Source organism: Trachinotus anak, unplaced genomic scaffold (assembly GCF_046630095.1).
Source record: "Trachinotus anak isolate AG129_WGS33_773 ecotype Australia unplaced genomic scaffold, CSIRO_AGI_Tana_v1 ptg000026l, whole genome shotgun sequence".
Lineage (NCBI taxonomy): Eukaryota > Metazoa > Chordata > Actinopteri > Carangiformes > Carangidae > Trachinotus > Trachinotus anak.
Window position 1 is genome coordinate 14,921,599 of NW_027273877.1, and position 15,902 is coordinate 14,937,500.

Here is a 15,902-nt window from a genome sequence, read left to right on the forward strand (position 1 = left end):
TTTGGGGTAATATTGTGAAATATTAAATTTCTTTGCCAAATGTCAGAACCAGGGCAAGGGTATGGTTAAAACAGTGAGTGGGTTCATTAACATGCTTAGAGAAGCCAATTGAGTCTAACAGTGAATTGGATGCATGACTGAGTCTGTCACTGTCAACATCTACATGAATGTTAAAATAACCCATAATGATGACTTTATCTGTGCTGAAAACAAACTCAGATAAAAGGTCTGAGACCTCAGATAAGAACTCAGAGTCAGGGGCAGGTGGATAATATACAATAACTAGTAGGACTGGTTTTAGTATGTGACAGACTAAGAATAAGGCTTTCAAATGAGTTATGACTAAGTTTATCTAAGGTTTGTTTTAAGGTTATCTAAGGTTTATGATTCTTCTGCAGTTTGAATCCTGGAGGGTGAATCAATTCAAATCAATTTGGTGCAGGTGTCCAACTCCATCGTAGGCGCCATCACCATGTTTCACTGTGGGTTGACAGACTGTGATATTTCTCTGTCTCCTCTTAATGTCTTCACATTCACTCGTCTGTCAGGGCCATGAGTCTCTGCATTGATCTCACTACAGTCTCTCTGATTGTAGTTCTGAGTTCTTCGTTTAGCAGATTCTCTATCTGTGGTGAGATAAATCTGGTGTATTGATCTTCTGATGGAGTGATCACCTCTGGTCTGTGCTATCACTGATCAGTTTCTGCCTCCACATAAACCTGAAGTCTCTCATTGACTGAGAGAATCTCACTTCTGACACTTTCACTTAATTCTGATGCATTTTCCCTTCATCACAATGAAACCTAGTGAGTGATGATCAGCTTCATAACAAGTGAACACTGGCTGTACGATACTCATATGAGCGTCATCTCAACACACACACACACACACACACACACAAAGTGCAGTGTTTACCTGCAGGATGGAGTAATAACGTGTGTTTGTGTCTGTCTGACGAGCTTACATAAGAAGTTTTCACCTCTGCCACACAAACACACACAGCATGTGTCATTACGGACTGAAGTGGGCTGATTTTGGCTCAGCCATTATCTTCTTACACAACCCACTACAGTGAAGAGTGTGAGCTTTTTGTGTGTATAAGTGTGTGTGCACTCACATTACTCATGTGCTTATGTGCCATTTTAAGTCATTTCTAAAATTGCACACTAATAAAGCCGTGCTGTCTATCAGCCTCTGCCCTCTTGTCAGTAGGGCTGCTGAGAGTATGAGTCTGAAACACAAATCACAGTCACTGTCACTTCAAAATGAACCTTTCCCAAACATGGTGGCATAATCTGTTATGGCTCTGACTGTCTTCATACCAACATAGACACCAGTGTCTACATCAGTCCTGCGTCATGTTAAGACAACAATAAATCAGACAGTAATTATCAGGAAGATGATTCCCAGAGTCATGCCATGTGTTCAGTCCACGGCCACATGGTGCTGTAATAACCTCAGGAATAAACTATTAGACAGGAAAAAAAACTTCTGGTTACTAGAATAACTGTTGTTAATTAATTAAACCATATCTGGATTTCATCTATATAAGACGTCTGAAATGACAATTTAAGCTTTCAGCAGTGAATCCAGACCAGATCTGTCAAGTTCACATTACAAACAGGGACAGAAACTGAGACTGAAAAACAAACCACAACTATTATCATAACTATCATCCCTGACTAACCCTAACTAACATGTTTGGACTCGAACATGTTTGTCCTCTTTCATAGATTCAGTCTGAATAGATCAGTTAGAAATAAGTTTTGGGTCATTTTCACAGTGGATTGCATTAATAATCTGTTGTATCTCTTCGGGTTAGAGACCCCTTTTCTATCCAGCACATTATACATGTTGTCATTCAGTTATACTGTTTTCCACTGACTGTAGTGCAAACCACAGTGGTGCTCAGACTGTAGAAGCAATCTTTATAGTTGTTGTGAGTCTTTGTACTTGTCAGTCTTTGTAGTTGTCTGTCTTTGTAGTTGTTGTGAGTCTTTGTTGTTGTTGTAATAAAATAACAGTGAAGTTCCACCTTCTGAAAGTCTACATCCTAGTTTAGCCTAACCCTAATCCTACACCCTGAGTTGGCCTAACCCTAATCCTACATCCTGGGTTAGCCTAATTAGGAGGCATAGAGGAACAGGTTTGTTTTGGTACAAAACCCAACAAAAATCATATCTTTTTTATTTTTTTTCAGTGACAGTGAAATACAAAAATGATCATTGCAACTATAATCGTGACTCATATCACAATATCTGTAAAAAATAATCGCTATATGATTTCTTGTCCATATCATTCAACCTGATAATATACCTATGTAAATGTATATATTTGCATATTTGAACAGACAGGGTGACATGTTGGTGTTTGAGTATTATGTTATGAATATCACTGGGGAATAGTTCAACTAAGATGAAGTCATTTAATCTTCCTGTGACGATGACCTGTGATTGGCAGAAAGTTGGGGAATGTGTTGTTGGTCTTAATGCTGGTTCAGAAGTTTGTAAGAGAGAGATCCTATTGTTAGACTACAGCCACAGTCAATGTCATAAAACCAGATATGTTCTTACTGAGGGACGCCATCCATCCATCCATCCATTTTCTATACCACTTATCCATACAGGGTCGCGGGGGGGCTGGAGCCAATCCCAGCTGACATTTGGTGTGGACGGGACACACCCTGAACAGGTCGCCATTCTATCACAGGGCTGACATATAGAGACAAACAACCATTCACACTCACATTCACACCTACATGCAATTTAGAGTCACCAATAACCCTAACGTGCATGTCTTTGGACTGTGGGAGGAAGCCAGAGAGCCTGGAGGGAACCCAAAGAGATGTGTGGAGAACATGCAAACTTCACACAGACAGGTTCAGGCCCGGGGGCTCAAACCCAGAACTGTCTTGTGTGAGGTGACACGCTAACCACTATGGCCTTGCTGAGGGACACTGTAATATTTATCTCCTTCATTAAAACATGACACAAATATGATAATTAGAATTTTAATAATTATATTACTAAACTAATAGTATTGCTATTAATAATAACTTGTCTTTGTTAGAATAATAAATTAGTCTAACCTACTACAGTAAACCGTCATATATATTTAATATATCAGAATTAATGGAAGTCTCAATGTGCAGCTTTGGTTCAGAACAGGGGGTAACACAAGTGAACACAATCTACTGACAACAGTCTGCACATGATGTGTCACTACTTAAGCATTTACCTAAACTTTTGATGTGTGAAGGCTGAATGTGGTTTCTATTAATATTAATTCTTAATTAATATTAAGTAGCATGCTCTCTAAACTCTGACTGTAATGTTGTATCACTGTGATTTGGAGTTGAGTTGCTCCTGTTACTAGCCTAACTAATCTAACTAGCTGGCATCCTCACTCAATGTGGAACTATGGCAAAGTCAATAACCTCTGCACTAGTTCAGTGAGTTGTGAGAGGCTCCTCGCTCAGAGTAACACACACAGTCTGCTGTTGACAGTGTTAACAGGTGCGTTGAAGCTGTAGCTGTTGGTCTCATATGGTGGAGTGATGTCCCAGGCAAAGGGGGTGATGGTGTCAGGGCTGGTGGGGTCCGGGGCAGTGACTCCACCTGAGTGTGCGTCTCTCTGTTCAGCTCTCACATCAGCCTCATTGTCAGACTCTGAATGAAATGAACAGTTATCACAAACTCAACAGTCCACCACATACACAGCCAGGTAGTTATTACAGGTCTGTACAGGTACAGGTACATGGCTGAAGGATGATCACTGTACATACTAATCACTGAGCAACAAGGAGTCAAGTAGCTGAACAGGTCTTTGATTCTGTTCCTGTTCCCTGCACCAGGACCACTGTCCTGATCGTCCTCCTGGTTAACCGGTCGAGGCAGACGGCCGCCCACCCTGAGCCCGGTTCTGTTGGAGGTTTCTTCCTGTTAAAAGGGAGTTTTTCCTCCCCCCTGTCGCCAAGCACTTGCTCGTTGTGGGAACTGTTGGGTTTTTTTCTGTAACAAAGTAAGGTCTTGACCTTACCCTGTAAAGTGCCTTGAGATACTGTATATTATGATTTGGCGCTATACAAATAAAATTGAATTGAATTGAATTGAAATTATTTTTTAATTTCCCCCTGTGTCTCCACTGACACTTCTACAGCTCACCAGCATTTTTCAAAATGAACATGAAGGTAGGAAAATTGAGCACTTTACAACAGAGCTGTTTAGTACTTCATTGATATGTCAAATTAATGCCCTTTAAAGTAAAATAAAATAGATTATTAAAATAGTTTATAAACCCTAGGGAAATTCAAATTGTCTAGTGGCTTATTAATGTATTTAGTTAAGATTTTAGTCTATGTCTATCTACCTTCCTGTTTTTCTGCCAACCACAAAGGGGTAAGCTTAGTTTCAGAGGAGGAGACACAGCGTCTGTAAGAGGCAGGAGTAATCATCACAGCAAGAGCTGGTCAAGCTTCCTGTACATAATTGACAAGTTTGAAAACCTGTGAGCATGTCTTTCAAACAGACTAAAACTCTGATTGGTCAGACAGCTTTATTTTTACATTAAAATCATATTAGAGAGGAATCCCTCTGTTCATTCAGGAAAGAATATGGCATACAAAAAGCTATCTAGCAAAGTTTCAGGAGCAGGACCATACCTCAACCACATCTCTCCTGGCAATCTCATACATACACCAGAACACTACAAATCGCCTCAAGCAAAACTCAATCAACTAGGCTAAAACAATCAGGTTAAGTAATCCAACTACTCACCTCATCCAGAACATATATTTCATTTCCTTATCCCCATTAGATGACAATCTTTTTGGACAGAATCAGGAAGATCAACTCTCCAGGCTCCAACAAGGTCTGCCAGTGGTTAGCTCTTGTCAAAACTCTCTGATTGGACAGTAGCCTCACTCCAAAAACACTTTAACAGAGACAGACATTCCCTTTGATCGCACGGACAACAAAGCAAAACTTTTCAATGAGTTCATGTCAGCCTGTCATTCCCACCGCTCTGTCATCACCTGCTCTCAACACCTGTGCTCTTCAGGGTGACGTCACCACACAAACACCAGCTACACACTGTGACATCAGGGCCTCTGTACAAGAGACAATACAGTCACACCCTCCAGCTCACAGTCAGCAGAAAAGGCAGCACAAAAAAAACATGGATTTTTGGCCAGATCAAACACCACTATGGCTACAGCACCCTACTCCCGTCATCATCCTGTGAAATCAACGACTTCAGATGAAACACCAGGACCTTCCACCCCTGAATGGGTCATCTTTCCTGATCTAGGGATACTGCCACAGCAATCTTCACTACTCAGTCCCAACATTTTCTACAGTCAGCAATGATGGGGGAACCTGCCAGTACCCCCTGCTGCCTCTGTCCTCCAACCACAGCAACTTGCAGTAGCTGGGGCTTCTGTCACCAGGATGTCAGTGCCCCCTGCTGCCTCCTGCCTCCAACTGCAGCAGCTTGTGGCAGCCTGAGCTTCTGACACTGCAGCTCACAGTAGCTGGAGCTCATGGCACTGGGATGCCAGGATCCTCTGGCTCTCAGCACCAACAGCCCCTGCTGGTCTTATCAGTTGGAGCCAGCAGCACAATGGACATGTGTAATTGTAATTTCAATTTCTTTGTGTTTCAACCACTTGAGATGCCCCACCTCCTGCTTTCCCACCAAGATATCAGATCATTTTGTGTTTTAACCATTTGTGAATTGTGATGTCTAGCCCCTTTTTGATGACTCTTGGGGCATTCCTCAGGTATAAATGTTTAGGTCTCCCCATGCCCAGAGTCTTTCTTCATTCTGATTGCTCATGTGTTGATTGACATTTTCTTTGCAAAGAAAATAAAAACCTTGTCGGCCGGAAGAAGTCTCTATTTCATTCTTCAACAGCAGAGGATTTCCACACATGAACACATGAAGGATGCCTCCTCCTGAAAGGGAGAACTCCAACCTGTTCCAGAGAGCTTACTCCCAAAGTGCTCGCCATGCTTCTCTTTCTATAGAGACATTATTTTCCCTCATTATCCCACTTACCACCAGGAACTTGGCGACCACATGTCCACCATCCTCAACTGGCCCTCCATTTTTGAGGAAATGGTTCTTACAAATATCTTTTTCACCTTGCCTTTGAAGCTGCAGCTGGCCTCCAACAGCTCTATGAGGCCACATATTGGGGCACACTCAACACAGAACTCTACTGTTGCTTTTTTGCTGCCCATACAGCCCTTACTTACTCCTTGTGTGGAGGTACTTCTCACTCAATCTCTTCATGCTCCATTCCCACCTGCATCGAGACGCTACAAAACCACACAAGAGCTTCTGCTTTTTCCCACCTGACATCAGCAGCCCCACCAGCACCCTTACCTACTAAACCAGTGTAATCCACCTCTTTCATCATCTTTCCCACAACCTCTGGTATTGACTTCAACAATGTCAGATGCACCGCATCAAAGTACTGCTTCTCTCATGTCTGCTCCCTTTGTGAAGGTGGCCACACTCGTCCTGTGTGCACGCACTGCTCATCCTGCATGCCTGCACTACTTAACAAACAAAACATCCCATTCCTCATCCATCTCCCCAATGACTTCCTTATAATTTCTCTTCCTTTATTGCCACCCTCTTCCAGCATGGTCACCCTCACAAGAACACATACCACAAGAACACAACCATAAGAACACATTCATCTATCTTTTCAATAAATCTTTCAAACTTGATGGTGTCTTACTAGTGACTTGAAGCTACCTGGCAGTATTTCAGGAGGAGGACCACACCTCAACCACACCCCTTCCAGCAATCTCATGAATACCAACCTAACTGTCTTCTTCTCTTTTCCTCTTGTGTTCTGTGCCCCACACCCTATTTTTCTGGTTTCCTCTCTTTCCCTCTCTTGTAGGACCCTGACGGGGTTTGTCGCTGCCCAGGTACTGTGATGGATTCCCCACAAACCCTCCCCGCATTGCACCCAAAAATAAAGAAAGAAACCACAAGAACACATTCATTTATCTGTTCAATAAATCTTTTGAATGTATGATGGTGTGGTCCTGAATGGTCATATGAGCATCTGACTGTTGTTTCAAAATCTGAACAACTTTCTTTAAGTTCATATTATCTCTGAATGTTGTTGTTGTATTGCTGTGTTCAGGACAGTGGATTCTTCCCGACCAGAATCTTATCGGAGCCAGTATGGACAGAGGGAATGAAGAATAAGATTGACTTGATAGTTGTGTCTCCTTACTTCTAATACTTTGTCATGTTGGAAGCAGAATTTCATACTTTCATGCTTAGTGCTGGAGTCCTGTCTGCTCCTAACTTCACTTTAGTTAGTTAGTTAGTTAATTAGAGACATCTCTACAGTTAGTCACTTAGTTGGAGATACTGTTACAGTTAGTTAGTTAGATGTTTCTATAGTTAGTTAGTTAGCAATGCCTCTGCAGCCACAAACCTAACCAACAACTCATCTGTATCTTAGCTAATCTTCCAGGTGGTCTAATTCTGTGGGGCTGCTATGTACTGGTCACCAAGTTGACAAATGTTGGTCTTAACCCGTGTTTGGTTCAGCATCCCCTTGCCAGTCATAGTCTGCTCCTCATATGTGTCATCACCTGTCATCACCCTTCACCCATGGTTTCATCCATTGGTCACCTTGTTGTCAAGCAGTGGTGTTGAGTCCTGGTCTATCCTCTTTACACCTGACCAACATGTCATCAACCATCCACCTTTTTCACGTGGTTAGCCTGTGAGCCTAGATGCAGGTTTCCGGCTAACCAAAGTTATTAAAACTTACGTATATGTTATACTATCATCTGTCAACCATGTGACCACTGCAATGCCCTGGATTTTCTGTCTTTTCTACTTCACCTGTTTTGCTCTTGCTGTCAAAGTCCTCCTTGTAAAGGCAGCTCTTTCCAACCTCTCTTCCCATGATGCTCTCTTCTGATGCCAGTGGGTTCCCCAACAGGAAGTAAGTGGTCATCTGGCCTTTACCCTTCACTTCAATCTGCCCACGCTGTTGTATGTTGAACCCTGCATCATTCAGCTCACTGAAGAGGAGGTGTGAGTGGGGATTGAGTGAAGGACACACAGAGAGACAGAAAAGTATATTAAGTAATGTTCTACCACTTCCCACTGTAACAGAATGAACAGCTTGAACATGTTCTGCTTTTGGAAATCTTCCTGAACTGTGACAGAGACATGACATAATATATATGAACATGTCAAACTACAATTAAATCTTTTGGCTGAGGTGAGACACACATACACACACCTATATGTGGAAGCACTGAGGTGAATGTGGTCAGGTAGTCCATGACTCTCCATCCTGGAGGCAGTGTTTACAGTGTCCCCAAACAGGCAGTAACGAGGCATTTTCTCCCCCACGACCCCAGCTAACACTGGGCCTGTATGGAGACCCACACGGATCTGAAACATACGTACATGCCATGTCAACACAGACATACAACTTGTTGGAACGACAACTCAGCTCTCTGAAGTCATCGTCATCCTGTTTGTTCTTATTGAGACTGACTATTCAGACCTTGGTTCGTGGTCATATGAGAAAGTCCTCACCTGTATGGGTTTGCCTGTGATAGGGTTGGTGACCTCTCTGGCAGCTATTCTCATACCCAAAGCGAAGTTTGCCACTCTGTGAGCATGGGTTTCTGTAGGTACAGGAACTCCACCCACCACCATGTATGCATCTCCAATAGTCTCAACCTTTAGGAAACCAGTAAAGACAAGGCAACTGAAGAAATATATGATTGACCAGTGTGGATTTTGATATAGTTATATACTTCTTTTAAAGAGATAATGACAAATCATTCAGCATCTACCATATTCAACAGGCTTCACCTATAATCTCCACTCAGATAAACCTACACCAACATAAGATGAACACAAAAACAATTGCTGAACATCTTTATGGTGAAGGTTGAGTTTTAAGAGTTGATTCCATTCTGGATCTGAGTACAGATTGATAAAAAAATATGTGTGGTAGTGAGGACATGACATTTTGTCTCCTTAAACTTCTTTATTATGAATCAATGAACTAAAACTTTCATTCTTTCACCAATAAAAACAGTACAGATGTTTAACGCTGAATCCAGTGCTACAAGCAGGCAGGAGAGGGTGGAGCAATCTTGCCAACAGCAGGAGCCCAGATACAAAATTGAACATCAAGAGATGACACCCAGCAGAGAAGTCCTCTGGCTGACCAAAAAGGGGAGCAAGAGAAGAGTAGGGTGTGAAGTGTTCAAAAACTAATGTCAGTGAAGCCTAGAGGAGCATGGACCAAGAGACACCACATACTATCTTTCCTCTAAGGCAGCAAGATGGAAAGCTGAATCAGTCTGGTAACATCATCTATGAGGAGGGGAGAGAGTATTTTGGGTAATTGACTCAGCAGAAAAGCCTCCTCCAGAGGATCGAGGAAAAAAGAAATCCTGGTGATGGACATGTGGCAACTCAAGAAAACCTTAAGAAGAGCAGGAGAGTTGGAGAAAGTAGGCCTGAAGATGCTTTGGAATGAAACCATGAAGAGGGTGTTCACACTAAGGACAGCACAGCAGGAGGAAGGAGTGTCATGGTTTGCACTGTTGGACATTTTGTATTTGATCACTTCAGGACTTTGTTGGACTCTTTTGGATTTTTGATTCATTTCCTGTTTTATTTCATTGTGATCCTTTTTGTTAGTTATCCTTCATAGTTCATGAGATTTGGATTTAGTTTTTTGGTCTCTGGATTTTCTGTCACACCTGTATAGAGTTTGTTTCTTTTGGCAACACAGTAAAACTTTAGTTTTTCATTGTTCAAATAAACATTGTTTGGCATCTATTGGCTTTGTCATCTGCATTTGGGTCCTTTAAATCTCACCCCTGACAAGGAGAGGGAGAACCACAGTTCTTCCAAAACCCCTTTGAGTACACCTGGCATCTGCTGAAAGAAGAATAAAATGTTTCAGGCTACCAAAGAAGAGTTGGAGAAATACACTACAAGCCAGATTGGTGATCCAACAAAGGATGCATCCCTGGGTACTGCAGGATCTGGGAGCTGATCCAGACAAGTCAAACCTTCACGTTATCCGACCATCACTTGGAGATATTCTGGATATAATGTGGCGAAACATCAATGGCAGGTGGCTTCCAGCTGATGACCTTGTAGCTGGCCCTATGGCACCATTGAAGGTGTGATAAGGTGCTCCATCTACCTGTGCAGCTACTTAAAACTGAAGCTAAAAAGAACAAGGACATCATGAGGATTCAGTCTGATGCAGGATTCAGATTTCATGTAACGACACTGAATCCTAAGACTAACTACTTCACATGGTTAAGTAAGAATTAAGAGGGACCAGGCCACACGAAATCAAAACTGTAAATTTATAGCTTAATGGGTATCAGTTGTGTATGAAAACCTTTTGCCATCACCATTAGAGGTTGTGTATTTGTAGCTGAATACAGCAAGCGTATAAACAGGGAAAGAAGTATGACAACTACACAAAGAAAGCTATGAGTAGGGGAAATAGTGAAACGAGTTGCCCACTACAATTATAGCCAGTGGCCCCATCCAGTACAACAGTGCATTTAATTTTCAACACGATATTTTCCTTGTTTGAAAATGACAAGACTTTTATAACCACATCAAGAAATATTGTGTATTTCAAACACCTCTGCACCTTAAATCTTGAACAAAGGGATGTTACAGCAGGGATCATACCTTGTAGATGTCATGTACGTTGGTGAGTCGGTCAAACTTGGAGTACATGGAGTTCAGCATGTGAACAATATGGATGGGCTCACAGGCAGCACAGATGTTTGTGAAGGTCACAACGTCACTGAACAAGATAGTGCAGACCTCAAACTCCCCTGAAGAAGACAGAGCTACAGATAGATGAGTAGAAACGTACAACTGACTGTCTGACTGAGTACCTGACTGACTGACTGTCTGACTGACTGAGTGTCTGACTGACGTCTGATTGACTGACTGATGATGGACTGACTGATGACTGACTGTGATTGACTGACTGAGAGACTGACAGACTGACTGATGACTGACTGATGACTGACTGACTGTCTGATTGACTGACTGATGACTGAGTGTCTGACAGACTGACTGATGACTGACTACTGACTGACTGACTGTCTGACAGAGTGTCTGACTGATGACTGACTACTGACTGACTGACTGTCTGACAGAGTGTCTGACTAAGTGACTGACTGACCTGCCTTTACACTCTTCCCATCTTTTAGCTGATTGGCGATGTGACGTGGAAGCATGGCATACAGCAGAGTCTCTGTCTTCTGTTTTTCAGCCTCTAGGTGCCGTGACAGGATTCTCAGTTCCTCCTGTACACACACACACACACAGGGTGACTTCATTTTCAGTCATAACATGACACCTAGAAAAAACATTTTCAAAGGGAGATTGACATGTTGTCACTATATACTGAAAGGTAGTTATTTACAACACATCTTAAAATTTGGAGCTCCTACGTTTTAGTTAAGTTAGCACTGAGAGGAAACGAAGTGGCAGTTGAGTCATTGGCTCAGATGAAAGAAGAGGCTGTTAAAATGGAAGCACTTAGTTGTCAGTGTTTGATGTGGAAGTGTCAGAAAGGTGTTGAAGTGGCAGATGATGTGTATCAGAAGAAGAAAACAGTTAAAGTGGGAGATGAGTGTTTAACACTATCGCCTGCTCTAACTCTGAGGTTGTAACATAACCAGTTTATTAGTTATCAGTGAGTTAAACATACTGAGGGACCCTAACTCTAGCCCGTTTTTACCTTACCTAACCTAACCCTAACCTGTTTAACAACGAATAGGTGGATTATCCTGCAGGAGGGTTTTCATAGGTTTCTGGTTATCTCGCTATTAGACTATTGAATTCAATATCAGAGCTGTTTCAAAACCACTTACACCTGCTGAGCTACATATGAACCAGATATAGATACAAACTCCATGATAAAAACAAATTTAACACAGAAAAGAAATACAATACACACTTTTCATGTATTTCTGTGTAGTAATTTAAAGAATGATGATCTGTAGATCTAAGAGCCTATAGAACCTGTAGAATAAACAGACTGTGGAACCTGGAGAATAAAATACTGTAGAACCTGGAGAATAAACAGATCTTAGGACCTGGAAAACAATCAGACTGTAGAACCTGGAGAATAAACATACTGTTGAACCTGTGGAATAAAATACTGTAGAACATGTAAAATAAACAGACCGTAGAACATGGAGAATAAACAGACTATTGAACCTGGAGAACAAACAGGTGGTAGAACCTGGTAGAATATAACACAGAGACTAAAGACATGGACACAAGTTATTTGACTAACCACAGCAGCTACTACAAGCTGCTGTTTAACAGTTTATCTGTAGGTAAACTAATGTTACCTCAACATGTTTTCTCAGGTGAATGTTCTTAGTCAGTGATGAAGTTTGGTCATGGTAAACACAGCAAACATTTCAAACTAAATGAATCTTTCTTTATTTCTAAACCTTCAGACACAGACTTCAAATCAGGCCCTGGTCTCTGGAAGAATCTTTATCTAATGAAGCTTCATTAGGACACTGAAAGGTTCAGGTTCAGACAGACTGACAGTGTAAGAGATGACTGTGATTGGTTCTTCTCCTGTCTATCACATTATCAAAATAAAAGCAAATTCAATCCAGATGTTTACTGTAAGCTATCACTACCTAATTAACGAAGGTGTCAACGCTTACCAAAAGTTCAGCCAAACAGATCCCACTAAGTTTCTACACAGCTGCCAGCAGCACAATCCATCAGGTACAAAACAGCCACAAGTGTAAATGAACAGTAAATAAACCTAACGCACTGGAAACTTGACGCATGGTCAAACCACCACCAACCAGTGGTTGGACACTTGATTGTTTTTCATGTTAGCATCATTGATCTCTCACTCTTCCTTCCCTTTCACCTCCTCATGAAAACCACAGTGGTCTGTATTTATTTTTGACAGGTCTATGCTGCCCTCTTCTGGACAACACTGAAACACACTACATCACTTGGTTTTCAGTGTTGTGATTTGATTTTAATGTGACATAGAAAATTAATATCACAATGAAAAACTGTTAACTCACTTATTATAGACAAAAAACTAAATATTTTCCATTTAACATTTATGTTAAAGTAATAACACAGTAAATTAATAAATAAAAAGCAAATACAACTAACAGTGTATATTGTATTTGACTGTATTTTGTGATTGTGTCTCTGTTTCATTTAGACATTTCAGTTCTTCAGTGTTTGGCTGACAGTGCAATGACAACACGCTGATGTTTCTTCTGTTCATAAACTGAGCTGCCTTTGTCTCTACATAAACTAGAAGCTGTTTCCTACTTTTTTTTTTTCCAGCTGGTTGGTCAGCTCCATCTCTGCTAGACGTTGCTGGTTGAGGAGAACCAGGTCTCTGGTGACATCATGCTGGGCCAGATCAGCTAGGTGAAGGCCAACATCTTGAAGTTCCTGGAGGCTTCGTAGCTTTGGAGAACACAGGTACAACATACAGCCAAGAGAATCCATCCACAACATCTGACCTACAAATAAAATGAATCCAAATTAACATATGACAGAATTGCATAGCAGTTATTATTTCAGCAGTTCTGACCCTTTTCATGGTTGCCCACCGTGTCGCTGATTTTCCTACTTACTTATTCAATCCTCTTAGTTGCTGGTGGCACTAAGGTCATAAGCTTCCTCACACCCTGTTTCACACCCCTCCCCTTGAATTTAACTTAGTTATCCTGGTCCTGTATCAGGATGTTTTTGGTCTCACAGATTTCCCAGATTTCATGTTTGTGATGTTTATTTTACTGATGATGTTGTTGCTTGGTTTACTAGATGTACTGCATTTCTGTTTCACCTCTTAGTTTGAGCGTTGAATTCTTCAAGACAAACTGACTGTTGATGAATTTCCTGATGCTCTCAATGGTCAAAGTCACCTGGGGGACAGAGACAGAAGCTCACTATTCAGCACTACAGTTCTTGCCTACTTCACATAATTCTCTGGTTTAAACTTATAATTTGGACTCTTATTTTGAAATTACTTCCTTCTGTGCCTGTTGGTTGTTTTACGTCCTGTCTTTGTCTTTTCCTGCCCCTGTGATTGCCAGCCCCTCCCTAATCTATCTCACCTGTTCTTAATTACCCCTCCTTTTATGTAAGTTTCTGTCTGCCACTCAGTCTTTGTCAGTTCACCTGTTCTTGTGTTACCTGTTTAGTTTCTCCTGCTCAGCTTCCTGCATTTTCCTTATAGTTTGGACTCTTTGAGTCTTGTTGTCTGTCCAGTGCTTCAGTTTTGTTATTAAAGTTATTATTTTTTGGGCTTTTATGCCTTTATTATAGTTCAGTGGAGACTGACAGGAAAGGGGGTAGAGAGGGGAATGACATGCAGGAAAGAGTCGGACCGATCGGGAGTCGAACCGGTGACTGCCTGCTAAGAGTGTCTTTGCGCCCAAATGGTATGCGCCCGAACCACTCGACTACCGGGCCGCCCCAGTTTTGTTATTAAATGAACTTCCAGCCTTCATGTTGTAATCCTTAAATTGAAGTTTTCATGAAATCAAACCATTATTATTGTTTTTAGCAACAACTATTCAATGTGTTTATATTCAGAAATTCCTTCGCTATATATTAGATTCAGTCATTAGGGGCAGAGTCTGCCATTCCCATTTGAGATTTAAATGGCAAGGGATCCAGCAAACAATCCATGTATGTAATCCAGGGTTACTGTTGTTAATCTGAGCTCACTGATATCAATCCCTTACAGCTGTATCAGACTGGTAATTTTATTGGTAATTTACTGCTGCAGGTGCAACATTTCCTACTGCTGCTAGGGCACATTACAAGCATTCAACTGACAAAACACAGTGTGACTTCTGTTTTGAAGGACTCATAGTTAAAACAATGTATTTGTCACAGAGGTGAGAAAGGTTAGTGATGACAATGATCATTCAGTAAAATGCATCTACAAGATGTAAAGTTACTGTCTGCATTTTTTTTTTTTTTTTTTTTTATACTGAATCAGTTTGAAATTTCACGGAGCAATGGAAGGAAGACCTGCCACAGCTGAGCTGTTAGATGAACTGCATGCAACAGGATGCACCACTCCAGCCCGAGAGTAAGGTAACTCACTCCTTTTATTGTGTGACCATGTGTGTAACATGAGATGAGATCTCAGTTTATGACGCCATGAAGGACTGAAACCACAGGTTTTCAGGCAGAAAGAGTTGAAGAGTAAAGCTCTCTATTTGATTGAATATAGTGGAATATTGATTGAAATGTGTGAACAAATATAATATATACAGTACATAATATAAATATAATCTCAGTCAGTCCCTGGTCCTGTGGTTCTGAGTATCACAGTGAAGCATAATGACAAAACAAATGGAGAGAAGAGCTTCTCTGGGAAATCATACAGTTGTCTGGATGGACCAGAGTGGTATCACATGAACACACAGTATTGCAATCAATGACAATAGACATAAATAATAGAAACAATGTTTGTTTAATTATATTCAGCCTGCAGTGCAGAACTTTTGTCTTCTTCTAGTAGTAATTTTTTTAAGGGGGTGGTAAAACACGCAGATGTATGTAAAGTAGATCGGCAGTGTTTATGATTTTAAAAAATGGGTCATAATAGCTCATGGGGCCCTACTGCATATTTTTGAAACAGGAGATAATGTCCATTATCATCCCTAACTGAACTGTCCTCTGCTCTCAGTGTCCAACTTCATCAAAAATAATACATGTGAAATATACTGAGGATGAGCGTTAACAACTGGTAGATTCACCTTGTTGTGACGGATCAGTTTATTGTGGTGTTGTCAACACTGAGAGGTGTTGTTGTTTTCTGTATC

The 15,902-nt window shown here is 41.2% G+C and overlaps 1 pseudogene; it reads right to left on the minus strand.

Moving 5' to 3' along the window:
* Positions 1-272: 272 nt before the first annotated feature.
* LOC139609968 (guanylate cyclase soluble subunit beta-2-like) overlaps positions 273-15,902 on the minus strand; it is a 47,330-nt pseudogene continuing 31,700 nt past the window's right edge.